The following is a 14148-nucleotide window of genomic DNA, read 5'->3' on the forward strand; positions in this document are numbered from 1 at the left end:
CTGAATGGAGAGACACCAAGTAAACTGTTTAATGATTTGCAGATACTTTGGGGACTCTCAGTAGAAAAATGTAAATTTCTCTCAACTTTGGCTTTTCACAGCTGAAGTCAGTAAGCTGTGTGCAGAAATGAAGCTCCAAGTTTTCCGAGTTGCTTTTTTTCTTAAAATGTGCCATGTGTCTTTCTTTTTTTCTGCCTTAAAAAAAAAAAAAAGAGAAAGGAGGAGAGGAGGAGTGCAACGGACCATAGATCAGCCAGGCACTTGGTGGGATAAGAAGTCTGTAGTCCAATTTCTAAGATGCCTTTTTAACTCCTTGTGTGTGTTTCTATAGGAGGTCAGTGGCATTTTGTGTTTCTAAAATGGTTCTTAGATACTACAGATGTGAGCTTATATTATTACAGTTAGTTGACTAAATGCTGCATAAAACCTTCCCAGTAAAAACGAGGGAGGGGGGAAAGAGAACTCAGCCTCTGGGGATAAGTCCTGAGGCAACAGCAAATGGTAGCCAAGCAGGGGCTGCTGGTGGCTGCTTTCTGCTGGGCGCTGCACTGGCCACCCAAAGAGCAGTAGATCTCCATATGTACAGCTGACAGTTTCTTTTGCAGCAGTCTCTGTACTTAAAGCATTTGCTGAAAACAAAAGCTGAAACACATGATACTAGTAATTTTCCATTTGTGTTTTGAGTTTCGGAGCTTCATTCAAAGGAAAAGAGACGAAATTCCAGTCAGTTGAAAGAGAACTGGATGGAGATGCTAATGCATTTTGCTTTGTGACTTACTGCTCTGCAGTTTTCCATGTAAGAGTTTAAAATATCTCCTTGGTTTTCCTCAGTAAATTCTGCCCTGATTTTGGTGATGCAAGGTAGAGGGGGAAAAACACCCACTAAAAAATGAAAATTAATAATAATCTAAGGAGAAAAGAAGAAATAAAATGTAAAAATAGAAGAAATATTTGCTATCAGCACTAACTCTGGGACTATCTGCCTGACAGTATGTGTTTAGTCTTTTTTTAAAAAATCATTGAATTTAAGAAAATTGAACAGCTACTTGACAGTTTGTTGTTAGCTTTCACAAAAGAGCAAAGAAGTATTGATGCCATTTTAAAAAGGAGGATATTAAAGAAGAGCCATTACCTGCTTACTGTTTTCCTAGGGGTTTTGGTTTGGGTTTTTGTTGTTTGTTTTTTGGGTTGGTTTTTTGTTGGGTTTTGGTTTGGTTTTTTTTTTGAGATTAAAGTAACTGCACTGCTTTCCTTACTGCTGCAAAAGGAAGTGGAGATGTAGCGGTTGTAAGGTTCATTAATTTTTGTAAAAGAGGGAGGTTTCATAACAGCAGTTTCTGCTGGATGGCACAATCTGGATCATGCTAGTTACCAACTGCAATCTAGACAGGCACGATTCTCCTGGGAGAGTAGGAAGGAATTTCATTCACTCAGTGCAGACTGACTAAAAGATTATTCCTAGAGGAGATAGAAATTAATTGTGAATTGCAACTGCAAACGTTAAAATTCCTGGCAAGGGGTTAAGGGGACATGGTCCTTTACATTTGTGAGAGCCACAGTCAATAAAAGGGCAAAATGAAAAATAAATCAGCAAAGAAGACTTACCTGCTCCAAAAAATAATTTCATTACAGAAGCACATTCTAGCGTCGTAAATCTGCAGCTTGAGGAAGAGAGAAAATGAGCTTGTTCATACTGCTCATTTTGATGTGCATGCTTTCAGTGCTTTGAGATGAGGCAGTTGGGAGCATGCTGTGTGGGTTCCATTCTGTATTTGATTTTTTTTTCTAATTTAATTTGCTGAAGTGTTCTCACTCATCGATGATTCTGAGATGTCTTCCTGCATTTGTTTCAGCAGCATCTACCTAATCTAATCTCTTAAATTCACTTTCTCACCATTAACCTTTTAGGAAGGTAGATTTATAGTTCATTAATGGTTTGAAACCAACAGCCTGACAGCATCAATTGTCAAGATTCCAAATTGTACAGAAATCTGAATGTTACAAAGTGTGCAAGTTAAGACACATACGTTTCTCTCCTGTCCAGCACATCAAGCCTATTGGTAGAAAAAAGCCTCTCCACTGGTGTTCCCTGCCCATAATTTGAAATTTTAAGAACTTGTCAAAATATGAAGCTACAACAGCTTTAGAGTCTGAGCTCACCTGTGAGTAGAACAGGTTTAACTGTGGCAAATGGTGATGTAAAAAGCAAAATGTGCACTATTCTGGTCTCCAAGCTACCCAGAGTTGTAATGAAAATGATGTTTCACTGCTCATATTCAAGTTTTTGTTCCTAGCCCCTTTTCTGTCCAAGAAGTTGTATTTTACCTACTTATTTCCTTTAATGTTATTTGAAATAGCACATATTTCTCTGGTGGCTTGCACAACACTAACAAAGATAATCTTCATCTGTGGTTTGTATAGACTGCTGGTGGTCTGCTAAACACCTGGTAGTTTTAGCACATGGATAGCTGGATGGGACATTTGGTGCTGGCTCAGGACATTTCTTAATGGAGCTCAACAGCTGGAAACAAGAACTAAAGTAATTTTCTATTTAAGCAGTTCTGAAATTGCTGAAGAGATGTTTTGTCGTCATATATGGGAAGTTAGGAGTCTGTGAAACACTGGTTAGATGTCTTCCCCACTATGAAGGTTTGGGACTTTTTAATTCAAAAACATAAATTGCATGAATGTGGAGAATATAAACAGTCAGAGCTCAGCATAAACATCAATATTGTCACAGAGGGAGCAATGTGTATTCATACACTGAAATATTGTGCATCTGAAGACGTCTTAAATCTCTAGCATTTTCTCAGAGTAAGCTGGAGACAGTTAAAGCCTTTTCAGACTGCTTGACAGACTCAAATTTATTCAGGAGTTTGGTAAGTTGTTACAAGTGCTTCACTGATAGTGTTGTGCTAAACATCATCTACCTTAGGGGTCAGAAAAAGTTTGAGACAGCTAAACAGGAAATGCAAATACATACTTCTGTCCTGTGGATTTGTCGTCTTCCTTACTTTTTCATTATTTCAATAGCTGACTGTCATTCCAGTGTTTGCTTTTTATAATCTTTTAGGCTTACAGTAGATTTCTCTGCTTCTGTGAGAACTACAAAAGACAGCCCAGGAAAGCAGACTTGCATATGCCATAAAGCATTTTTTAGCTCTGAAATTTCTGCATTGAAAATTTTTGTAGTGGCCTACAAATCAGAGGATTTAAATTAACCTGTAAGAGTTACTGCTTTATAATTTTGAAGACTTTTCTAATTATTTGCACCATATATCTTTGTTCTCCCTATGGTTTTGCTTTCTTTTTAACTGGAAAACTTAGTTTGCTAGTATTTGGGGGAAGAGAGGAGCTGGAATAATCCTTTGAAGTCTCCCTTGTATAATCACTTTGGTTTTATGTCACCTTGTGTTATTTAGATTTACTTTCCAAAGTGTACTGTATTCAATATTCCATATCCATATGTTAAAGAATGAGATCTCCAGTAAACTGAAAGATCCTGAGACATTTGTAGTTCAGATCAGAACTGTGCCTGGGCTGGTATCATGCCTCCAGTCATATTCAATACTGGGAGCCTAGGAAAAGTGTGTGAGAACAGGGTAAACATGCAGAGAAATTCCTGCAGTGAGTCTTCACAGCCTTTAGTCATTTTGAACTTTGTGGTTGCTAACCCTAATGCATTTTTGTTCCTCATCAAACCAAGTAGTCACATTTTCATTGCAGGTAACATGTTAGCATCTATAACTCCTGTGAAAGAGTTCTACTCACTGGATGACACATGGGAAAGAGTTACCTCCCTGCACTTTGAATGTGGTACCTGCTAATTTCATCTGATAGCCCTTAATTTTTATTACTGGAAGAGATAATGAGTGAGTCCTCCCTAACTACCTTCTGAATGCTCCTCCTGGTTTTTATAGGCTTGTGTTAAATCACCGGTGTGAATCTTTTTTTCCAGGATGAGGAATCTGTTCCATAGGTTTGATCAGTCTTTGTGACTTTCAGTCTTTTCCGGTTGCTTTAGGGACTGAGATGGATTATGTCTGAGGGGGAAAGGAGGAACTGCACACAATGATAAAGGTGTTGGATGGATTTTTACAGCATTTTGATAGTGCTTTCCGTTGTTCTTCGTTGCTTTCCAAAGCATTAACACCTAGTGTTTCAAAGCACAGAATTTCTGTCTAAAGATAGCATTTCTCCTCCAAACATGTCATTTTACTTCTATCTGAACTGAATTTCTGTCTTTTGTCTTTTCTGGATACCTGTGAACATGTGGAAAACAAGAGCCTTGATCTAGATCCCTGAGGGAGTCTGGTGGTCACCATGATGAAATCCTGCCTTTTGTTTCCTATATTTTAATCCATTACTTATCCAAGTTAAATCTTTTTTAAAAAGGATGAATAGTAAACTCTTTTTAATGTCAGTTTTAGTTTTTAGTATGCACTTAGGTTACAAATTCAATCTTCTTCAGGAGCCAGGACCAGCAAACTTTTTATTTGTGTGTTTTAATGAAAATTGCTGTGAAATGGCTGTGTAAAGTAGGAAAGATCATACTGGACTTGCATAAAGACAGCACTGTATTCCTGTAACATCAGTATTTATTGATTAGATAGCTGGGCTTATAGATTTATTGGTAAATCTATAGGTAGATCTGTAACAGGCTGCCCAAGGAGTTAGTGGAATCACCATCCCTGGAAGTGTTTAAAAAACATGTACATGTGGTGTTTTAGGGACACGGTTTAGTGATGGACTTTGGCAGTTCTGGGTTAATGATTGGACTTGATCTTAAAAGTCTTCTACAACCTAAATGATTCTATGATTCTATAGATAAGTAGATATAGATAGATAGATAAAGAAAATTCTGTCTATAGCTTAGCTGGCTGCAGTCCTAGCAGGTAATATGCATGGACTACACAACTAATGTATTTAAAAATAGCAACTATAATGGGATTCTATTGACTGAATTTAGATGTCTGCGATGCTTCTAGTACTCAAGGTTTCTTCACAGCCTGTAGACTAACAAGCATTGTTAGGACATGACCTTTCCTATCCCAAAGGAGAAGTCCAGATGAATTATATGCTAGAAGGGCTGTTTGCCTCCAGTGACAGAAGGGAAGCCTGCAGTGACTGACCCCTATGTACACATCTGGCTCATAGATGATGTTTAAGTGAAATGAACTCCATCTTGAATAACAACTTCAGAACAACAACATGTTGTCATTTTATATCTCATTGCCAAAACCAGCTGAATGCCACTGTACCGAGAAGTCTAACCAGCTTACATGTAAAATGTGGTAGACTCACATGGAGTTACAACACAAGGGTCTGTATTAAACCCTAAATTTTAAGTTTTCCTAGCTTTTGAATTGCTAAGAAATAATGTTAAATGAGCATTAAAATAATAAATAATTGTGAATAACATATTAATAGATTTTTTTTCAATAGAAGATACAAAATAATAATACAAGTTTAATTGTAGCACCTAGTGCTTTCTCCTAAAAAAAAAAAAAAGACACATCTGGAAAATCTACCAAGAACTTACTATGCTGACCTTTGTTTCTTATTCATTCTCCCTTTTTCTTTTAAAGAACTTTTTCCTGAAAAAAAAATTAGACATTTAATTGTTGCTATTAAATAAAATGTGAAGATGTAACAAACTCTGAGCCATCAAGGAATGTCAGCATACATTGATTAAATCATCCTGGTCTTCCTCTCTCCCTCCCTTTTCTGCTGTATGTAATCCTTCGCAGTGGCATGCCGGAGGGAGTACAGGCTTGCCATTTTGTCTTCATTTTGCCATGAACATTCAGAACCACATAAATCATTCCTTGTCTATCACAAGAAGTGATTTTCTAGATCTTCTCTTTACATGATTTCCAAATACTTTTTGATGTAGTTGTGAAGCACCAGTAACTTCTTTTATTATTTCAAAAGTTACAATTAATTTGAAAAATAAAATAGTTTTTAATCAAAACAAATTTGACTATTCCTTAAGTATTCAAAGCATTTTTTATTAGACTTGATCTAGTTTAAGCAATTTAACTGATGATAAGAGGTAGTTTTGTTTATTTTTTTCAACTGCAATAAAGGAATACATCTGAAGAATAGTCGTTAATGAATCAGAAAATAAAGCCCAGAAAAATCATGCTTTGTTCTAAAATTTCCCATGTTTGAGGACCTCTGTGCTGTTTGCTTTGCTTTGTTTACTTGCTTGCTTGCTTGTCTGCTTGGATTCCGGTGCCGTAACAGTGGATGACAGATACAGCAGTTGTAAGATGCTCTGACATTCAGTACTCTCTTTCTAGGGCACCAAGCAAACTGAGGGTGGTGTAATGTAATCACAACCTGTTCACCATTTTTCTGCAATGAAAACTATTGTAGTAGGATTTAGACTGAGATGCTATGTTTGTCCCGTTTTTTTTTCTCTTTTACTTTTAAGAAGTAACTTTTGTATTTGGTAAAAATGTATCGATTTCTATGTGAACCCTAGAAAACATTTTTCCCCCCGAATACTTTTAGGTTTTCTGCATATGCATTCTAGTTACAAAAGCCTTTAACATTCAAGTAGGATATATTTGCTGACTACTTGAACATTACTTCCCTCTAAAGCAGTGCTGGCATATAGTAGCTGGTTCCCAGAGAATGGATGTTCGTGAACAGTTACAGGGCCTCCACCTCTTCGCTGTTGAATTCAGACAACTTGTCTGCTTTGGCCAAAGTTGTTAATTATGGTAAGAGTCATGCTGGTGGCTGAAGTTATGTTAATTTTCAAGGAGCTCCAGTGTGATGTAGGCTTTGCTCTTTTGCCTTGTAAGACCAGGATTTTATATGGAGGGGCATCTTTTCTTTAGAGATGTGTTGATTTTGTCTAGGCAGGGAGAATTAAGGTGCAAGTGGTTCATATGCCTTTCGCAGTGCCTAAATACAGGGGTATTCAACCTTGCTGTAGAAGGGTAAAACCTTTCACGGGGAACATGTTTTTCAAAAGAAAAAAACTATTTATTTCTTTACAAAGATATGCTGTAATTCCAAAGGCCTATGCTCATCCAAGTCCAAAAGTTATCTAGTATAGACATCAGTTGGAAGAACTGCACCTAAGTCTGCTGGAATATGGACTAAGTGTGAAAATGTGTTATTTTCAGATTGTTCAGTGGAAGATAATGTAGCTTGACTATGTGGAAAGAAGCTATAATATGAATTTAAAAAAAAAACCACTTTGCTTTGTTGTCTGCATTCTGTGAAAGTTTGCCTAACACCCCACTAAAAAAGTTCTGTGGGTGTGTGCCACGTCTAATCCTGTGGTCAGGGTGGCTATTCTTTATGGAGGTATCATCTGGTATGTAGAGCAGAGTACCTGAGTGTCATTCATATTTCGTTTTTTGAGTGATGTAAAGGCTAGCACTACCGCCACCTTTCCTTGGGTTGCCCTGAGCATAGGCAAAATGTGATATGCTGGCCCTAGGAATTATTAAAGCACACTGAGATGCTCACCATGCTTTCCTGATGAGCTTAACCTGGTATAAATGAGCGCTGCAACTAAGAGTTGCACCTTACCCCTATGGCCATAAATTTTTCTATCCCAGTTCTACCCAAATGTTTGTGCAGCTGTTTAGTGAAGCAGATAACATTAAAACTCTCTTTTGTTCTTCCTTCCCTTCTGCAATACTTTTTAATGTGGATCAATTCCCTCCTCTCCCCTTGCAGATATGCTAATGTTGTGGCAGAGGGGAGAAGTGGTGGTGGGATTCTGCAGCCAAGGGTGGCTCCCCAGGGATGTGGCGGCTTTGGTGTTGACCGACCTTTTCCCCCTCTCTTGCTCACAACAAGTGAATTATGAGACACCTGCGTGACACCAATTATGAGACATCCTGTCTCTCTGCTTATACTCAGAGTAAACTAGGAGCAGAAGACTAAAAAGGATTTTGGTTGCCTGTGCTTGTGACATTCTGGTTGTAACTGAGGACTTGATTTGTCCTGGTTTCCTGTCCCATTCTTTCACCTAACCTAGTTTTAAGGAAATTACCCTGTGTTGTGGAGGGAATGCCCTCATGGATGATGTCAGTAGAAATGCATGCAGCTTGGGCAGTTAGGGCTCTCTGTATTAGCTGGACATGCATTGGGCAAATGTACCCATCTAGTTGGTATTAAAAAATAATAATAATTATAGTTCAGGAGCATATGGATGCTATTTCTACCAAAGCACAGCTGGGTAAAAGTAGGGACAGAGGAAGAAACTGTTTTAGATGACTGAGGCAATCAAATATGCAGGTGGGTGCTTAATCACAATTTCCCTAAAAAATTTTTGTTTTCTCTATAAACGTTCCTTAAAATTCACATTACCCTCTTTGAAGTGCCATGTGGTGACCCTTTTGGAGAAGTGTTAACTCTGTCCTTTTGGGAAACCCCAGGATAGCGATACTTGATCATCCTGTCACAGAAAGAACTTTATGTGGAGTTGAATGTTGGTATCATGGGAAAAACTGTAATCCTGGACATTTCTCTTATTTTCTGTCTGACAGACTAAGGGCATTCTGACATCTGAAAGCCTTTGAGGTTTTTATATTTGGGCTCTTTCTTTTTTTTTTTTTTTTTTTTTTAAGGTAGACCAGGTAGGATGGATAAAGGACTTGATGATGTTCCTTAAGCACTTGAAGCATGTTAAAAAAAAAAGAAATTAATTTGGCTCCCCCTGCACACCACCAGCGCTGTCCATAGTCAGTGAGAAAATTTCTTATGCTTGTGTTCATCCAGAGCTGGAAGAATTTAGTGACCATTTCTGCTTTATGAAAAAATGTTCTCACTGTGGTGGTTTGACCTTAGCTGGGTGCCAAGGGCACACCAAGCTGCTCTATCACTCCCCTCCTCAGCAGGACAGGGCAGGAGAAAATAAGATGAAAAAAACTCAAAAGCCTTGTGGGTCACCATAAAGGCAGTTTAATAAAGCAGTAGCAAAGGCCACACACAGAAGCAAAGGAAAACAAAAGATGTTCTTCCCTACCTCCCATCAGCAGGTGATGTTCGGCCACTTCCCGGGAAGCCGGGCTTCAGTATGTGTAGCGGTTGCTCTGGAAGACGAATGTTGTAAATAACGAATGCCCCCCTCCCTCCTCCTTTCTCTTAGCTTTTGTTGCTGAGCAGACACCATATGGTATGGAATATCCCTTTGGTCAGTTTGAGTCAGCTGTCCGTAGCTGTGTCCCTCCAAGCCCTTGCCCACCCCCAGCCTGCTGGTGAGGGGGGAAGGTTGGAGACACAGCCCTGGTGCCGTGCAAGCACCGCCCAGCAGCAGCCAAACCCCTGGTGTGTTATCAGCACCTTCCTAGCTACCAATGCAAGCACAGCACTGAGGGATGCTATGGGGACAGAACTCCATCTCAGCCAGACCCAATACACTCAGTTACAAAATGGACTGTCAAAACTACATTAAAGAGTACAGCTTTTAAATTGTCACAAATAGTGGCCTTGGATTTGCACATAAACATAGATTAAAAAATTTGCAGGCATATAAACATCATTCAGAAATACTAATTGAATGTTAAAAGGAAGCATTGTGGTTCAGGAAACATGACATGTTTTTCCCCTGACCTAATCACTGAGGTTTAAAGAAATTCTAAAGGTTCTTAAGATACGTAACTGTCTTTTCCTCCCCTCTATGAAATATTAGTGCATATTGTACTATTTTCACTATTCAAACTGACAAATGATGTTAAGCTAAAAACATTAGTGTTTCCAGCTCATACAGCCCATTTTTAATAATTCTTTAGTGTCTGATGTATTCCTTAAGAATATCTTCATTGAGTTACATTTCAAGTAGCAGTTCCGACATATTTTATCTAGGGTAAAGACCTCAATGCACTTTCCAGAATAAATACAGTAATTTATTTTTTTTTCCGTATTCCTGAATAAATAAGCTGTTGCTTTGAGAAGCCTGTATTTGTTAAGGGGGAGTCAAAGGATAAATATGTTCCTTTAGTGCAAAGAAGTAAACCAAAATCTTCTGTATGAACCTAGCTGGTGCACAAGTGACAATTCAATTTGAATTTTCATATTAAATGTTATAGAGACACAAGACCTGAATAACAAAAGTAAATAGACAAGTCAGTTTTTCAACAACGGAAAATCCTGAAATACAATTTTTAAATACCCTGAAGAAAGAAACTTAATCACAGGTCTACTTTTCTTCCTCTGGTCAGGGTTGAATAGTTGTAGGGAAGGGCCATAGTGCCTTCAAGTGAGAAAACCTCACTTGTATACTGCCTGTTACATGCTCGGTTCTCTTGTGTTAATCTCTGCTGTTTTAAGGATTGCAGCTGAGCCAAAATACATAATTGAAAGGAAATGAGATTGTTTATATTGTACTGCAACCTCATTCACGTGATTTCATGTGCTACCTCAACCACTTTTGTAATCGCTGTTAATTTAGTATCAGAGGAAACTGGTCTGCAGTGATGCTGATTTGCAGTGTACCAAACTGCCATCAAGGCGTCTTCTGCTAACTGAACTTGTTATTTAATGCTAGATTTCCCTTCCGTTGTCTCCATAAAACCAAGCATTAATACTGGCAGGTTGCTGCTAAATCCGTCTCATCCCTCTGAATATCTGTACACCAAATCATGGTCATTATTCGTGCTTTTATCAGCTGTTTCTGCAGCAAGAGGGCACTTCATCCCCTTTCATCTTTAGGGTTCACTTGTCAGGCGATTAGGGGGATTTGTGTCTGACAGCTAAATAATCTAATTATACTCGCCTTGCAGAAATAGTGGGATCAAGGTTCTGCCTGTTCTGTTGATATGTTCTGTTGTGTGTTTGGGAGTCAGCCTAGGCTTGGAGTCAGGAAATATGAACTCTGTTTCCACCACGTGTTTCTTGTGTGACAGGACTAAGCAAGTCAGAGTGATATCTGCAGCGTAATGTAAGTGGAACAAAGCTGACTGCCACCATCTAGAAATGAGATTTATGGTAATCAGCATACTGGAGGAAGATAAAGGGGAACTGAAATTGTACTCTTCAGAAGTGTCTCTGAACCACCAGGCTGGAGATACAGGGGCAGAGGGGATAATGCTGCCCTTTTTGCTGGTGCTGAAACTGCTCTGCAGCCAAGAATTCAAAATATACAGGGCCAGAGAGGAAATGCAGAACCTCACTTGTCTTTGCAGCCTGGTATTAGGACAGTGCTGGGACGGTGTCATTATGGGCATTCTGGTTCATGCTGCGTGTGACTTTTTATTGCAAACATCATTGAAAGAATGATAGATTTGGGTAAATGGAGAGAGAGAGTTCAGGCTGGGAAATGTCAGAACATGCTGGCAGCATTGAAGATCCTGCTCTTGGATTTAGAATGTCTAAATTACCAAAAAGTCCTTCAAGTTCTAAATCTCGTTTTGTGCCTGTTTCCCAAAGGAGTAAGATGTGCTTGCTTTTGGGGAATTCTGAGCCTGATAATTAGGAATGAATTGGGTAAAAGACTAAGTAATGTGTAAGCTGGAGTTGTGTATCAGTATTTTGCAGCATAGATCAACGTGTGTAGAAGGGCTTGGAGGAAAATATTTTCTGAATTTGCCACCTTATGTAAAGGAAGAACAGAGGAGGACAAATAATTATATTGAAATCTTCATTTCAACATAATTAGTGTTCTTTGCTCCCATGTTTCCTTTTTTAAAAGTGAAGGAGATTTTGATAAATCATGCTGGCCCTTCAACTGGAGAAGACCAAAAGACCCTATAGTAACTAGTCCCTGAGAATAAAGTCTGTGTCATGGAGATGTGTGTTGGATCGGCAGGAATTTTAGTTGGCCTTGCTTGGGTCTCCTAGCCACTAGTATGAGAGAGTATGAATGATGTAGAGCAGTTGGAGAGCCAGAAGGAAAGTTTCTGGCTCATATGGGAGGAGATGTGTCTGTCTCCCATTTCCCTTTTCTTGTCAGAAAAATTGGTAACTGTGATAATATTATTTGATCTGGGACTCCCAGCACACAGATCTTATCTAAACTTGATGTTTTGTCCTGTTAAAGCAGAACCATCAGATCACAGAGGGTTCAGTGTCTGTTAGAGTGAGGAAAGTTTATCTTGCATGTTTTCTAATGAACAAGTGAGTACTGAATTTGGTTTCATGGAGATGTTTTCAGAAAGTGGTAACAAATGTTTTCCATGCAAATGTATGGATCACTATAGACCAATTGTAAACATAAAAAAATCATAATAAAAAAAATATCTTGTTTACTACCATTTTACAGTAAGAATAAAACTTCTTGGCAGTGCAGGCCCACCTAAAACTAGATTTGCATGGCTTGGTTTGTGTGTCACCCCTATAAATCCTTCAGTGCAGTCCTCTTACAATTAAAGAATACCAGTTCCACTTGTCTTCTCCTCTCCCTGTCCCACAACAAATTCAGGTGTCCCTCCTCACTGGAGTGGATTCTGCGCAACCCTTATTTCAATCATTTGAATTGCAAATTCTGTATCCTGCTAGTAGATGTAAACATTCCTTCCTCTCCTCATTGCAGAATTCTGGGACAACTTTGCTTGTTCCACAGTAATGATCTTTGGATCTTGTAGGTCACTATTTAGCACTTTCCACGTGCTACACCAATTTTTGCACTGTCATCTATCATTAAACGTGTCAGGAGTCTGGTTTCTCCTTGCTTTGCTCAAGCTATCTCTATATGTGCAGAAGGAGTTGTGTCTTTAGCCACTTTGCTCCCTGGGCTTTTTACCTTCTCTCCTGAACAAATAGCAACTCATGCAAAGACTGTTTTCTGACTGCTTTCTGACCTGTTCCCTAGCTCCCAACAAAAGAACAGCCTCGTTTGGATGGTATTCTCTTTTCTGTTCCCAGAGAGTCAGTTGGTTCCCCACGCTGATTTATCAACTGCACAGGCATTTGTTCTGAACAAGCAGATGAATGAATGTTTTCAAGCTTCTATAAATCAAGAATACATTGCAGCATGCCCTTCCCACTGGGGTACACCAGTTTCTTCCTCTTTGCTCATGATTCTTCTGCTGTGATTTTTAGCCTGTTAAATTTTAGGTTTTTGTGCATTTATCTGGGTTTTTGTTTCATGGCATAAGATCAATAATTTATGTATGATAAAGCAGTTACCAACTGCTTTCCTTTAATTAATTGCTATTGAATAACAATTTCGTCTTAAAAAAAGAAAAACATCCCTAAATTAAAGGGTTTTTTAATATACCTTTAGTAAGCATTTCTTTGTGAGTTAACTAGCAGTACAGTTTAGAGTATGTGCTCTCATCATTTTCCAAACCATTTTATCAAGCAAACTGTGAATAAAGGTTTGATCATGAATGAGCATGTACTGGGATATGCAGCTATCTTGAACTGTTCTGTTTGCCTCTGAACCAAAAGCGGTCTTCCTAGTCTTGCTTTCATCTTGAAGGCATTCTGTGCTTTTATGTGTGTGAATGCCCGGTAGCTTCAAATTACTCATTATATCTCTTCAAGTACAATTTTCACTGCTTTCCAGCTAGATCTGAGAGTCAGCTTTTCATCATCATCCTTCTTGACTTTAAGCTTCTTCAGCACAGCCAGGTCATGCTCTTTTCTTAGTTTTGCCCTCCCCGGATTTGCAGGAGTCTGGTATCTGTTTTTCTGTTACCTCCCTAATCACTGCTTCATATAATGCTTTTCATCCCTCATTCCCACCTCAGCAAAGAAGCTGGGAGGTTCTGTGGAGTTTTGTTGGTAATCTCTCTTCACCAGCAGTTCACAAACTCTGGATTGTAAGTGGGAATTGTAAGAGCATCAGGTTAGTTGTTTCTGCTGCCACCTGCAAGTTAAGTACGAACAGAACACTTCTGAGTATTGCAATTCATAGTTTGTCATACTTATCAACACAAATTTGATGATTGTCTTGTGCACAACTGTCAAAACTACCTCTCTTGCAGAGGTGCTCTTTTTGCCAGCCTAAAATCCCTGTGTGTGTATTTTACTCCTTTTCGTAGATAAATTTTGACACAGTTAAGTGTTCAAAATGACTAATATGGAGCTCTTCATATTCTTTATAAATTTTTAAATTTTTCATCTGCTTGAAGTGCTGTACTCCTATTGCTTCTCATATTGACCAGTGTTTTCCTCATGATCCCCAAGAGGTCCTCAGTGCCTTCAAGAATAAATCTTAGCTCTCTTGTCTCT

The 14148-nt window shown here is 38.7% G+C and overlaps 1 protein-coding gene across 6 annotated transcripts in view; it reads left to right on the forward strand.

Annotated features, from left to right (window-relative positions):
- SH3KBP1 (SH3 domain containing kinase binding protein 1) overlaps window positions 1–14148 on the forward strand; it is a 232590-nt gene that overhangs the window by 152584 nt on the left and 65858 nt on the right. The gene's annotated exons all lie outside the window — the stretch shown is intronic.

Source organism: Falco punctatus (assembly GCF_963210335.1).
Source record: "Falco punctatus genome assembly, chromosome: 2".
NCBI classification, from domain to species: domain Eukaryota; kingdom Metazoa; phylum Chordata; class Aves; order Falconiformes; family Falconidae; genus Falco; species Falco punctatus.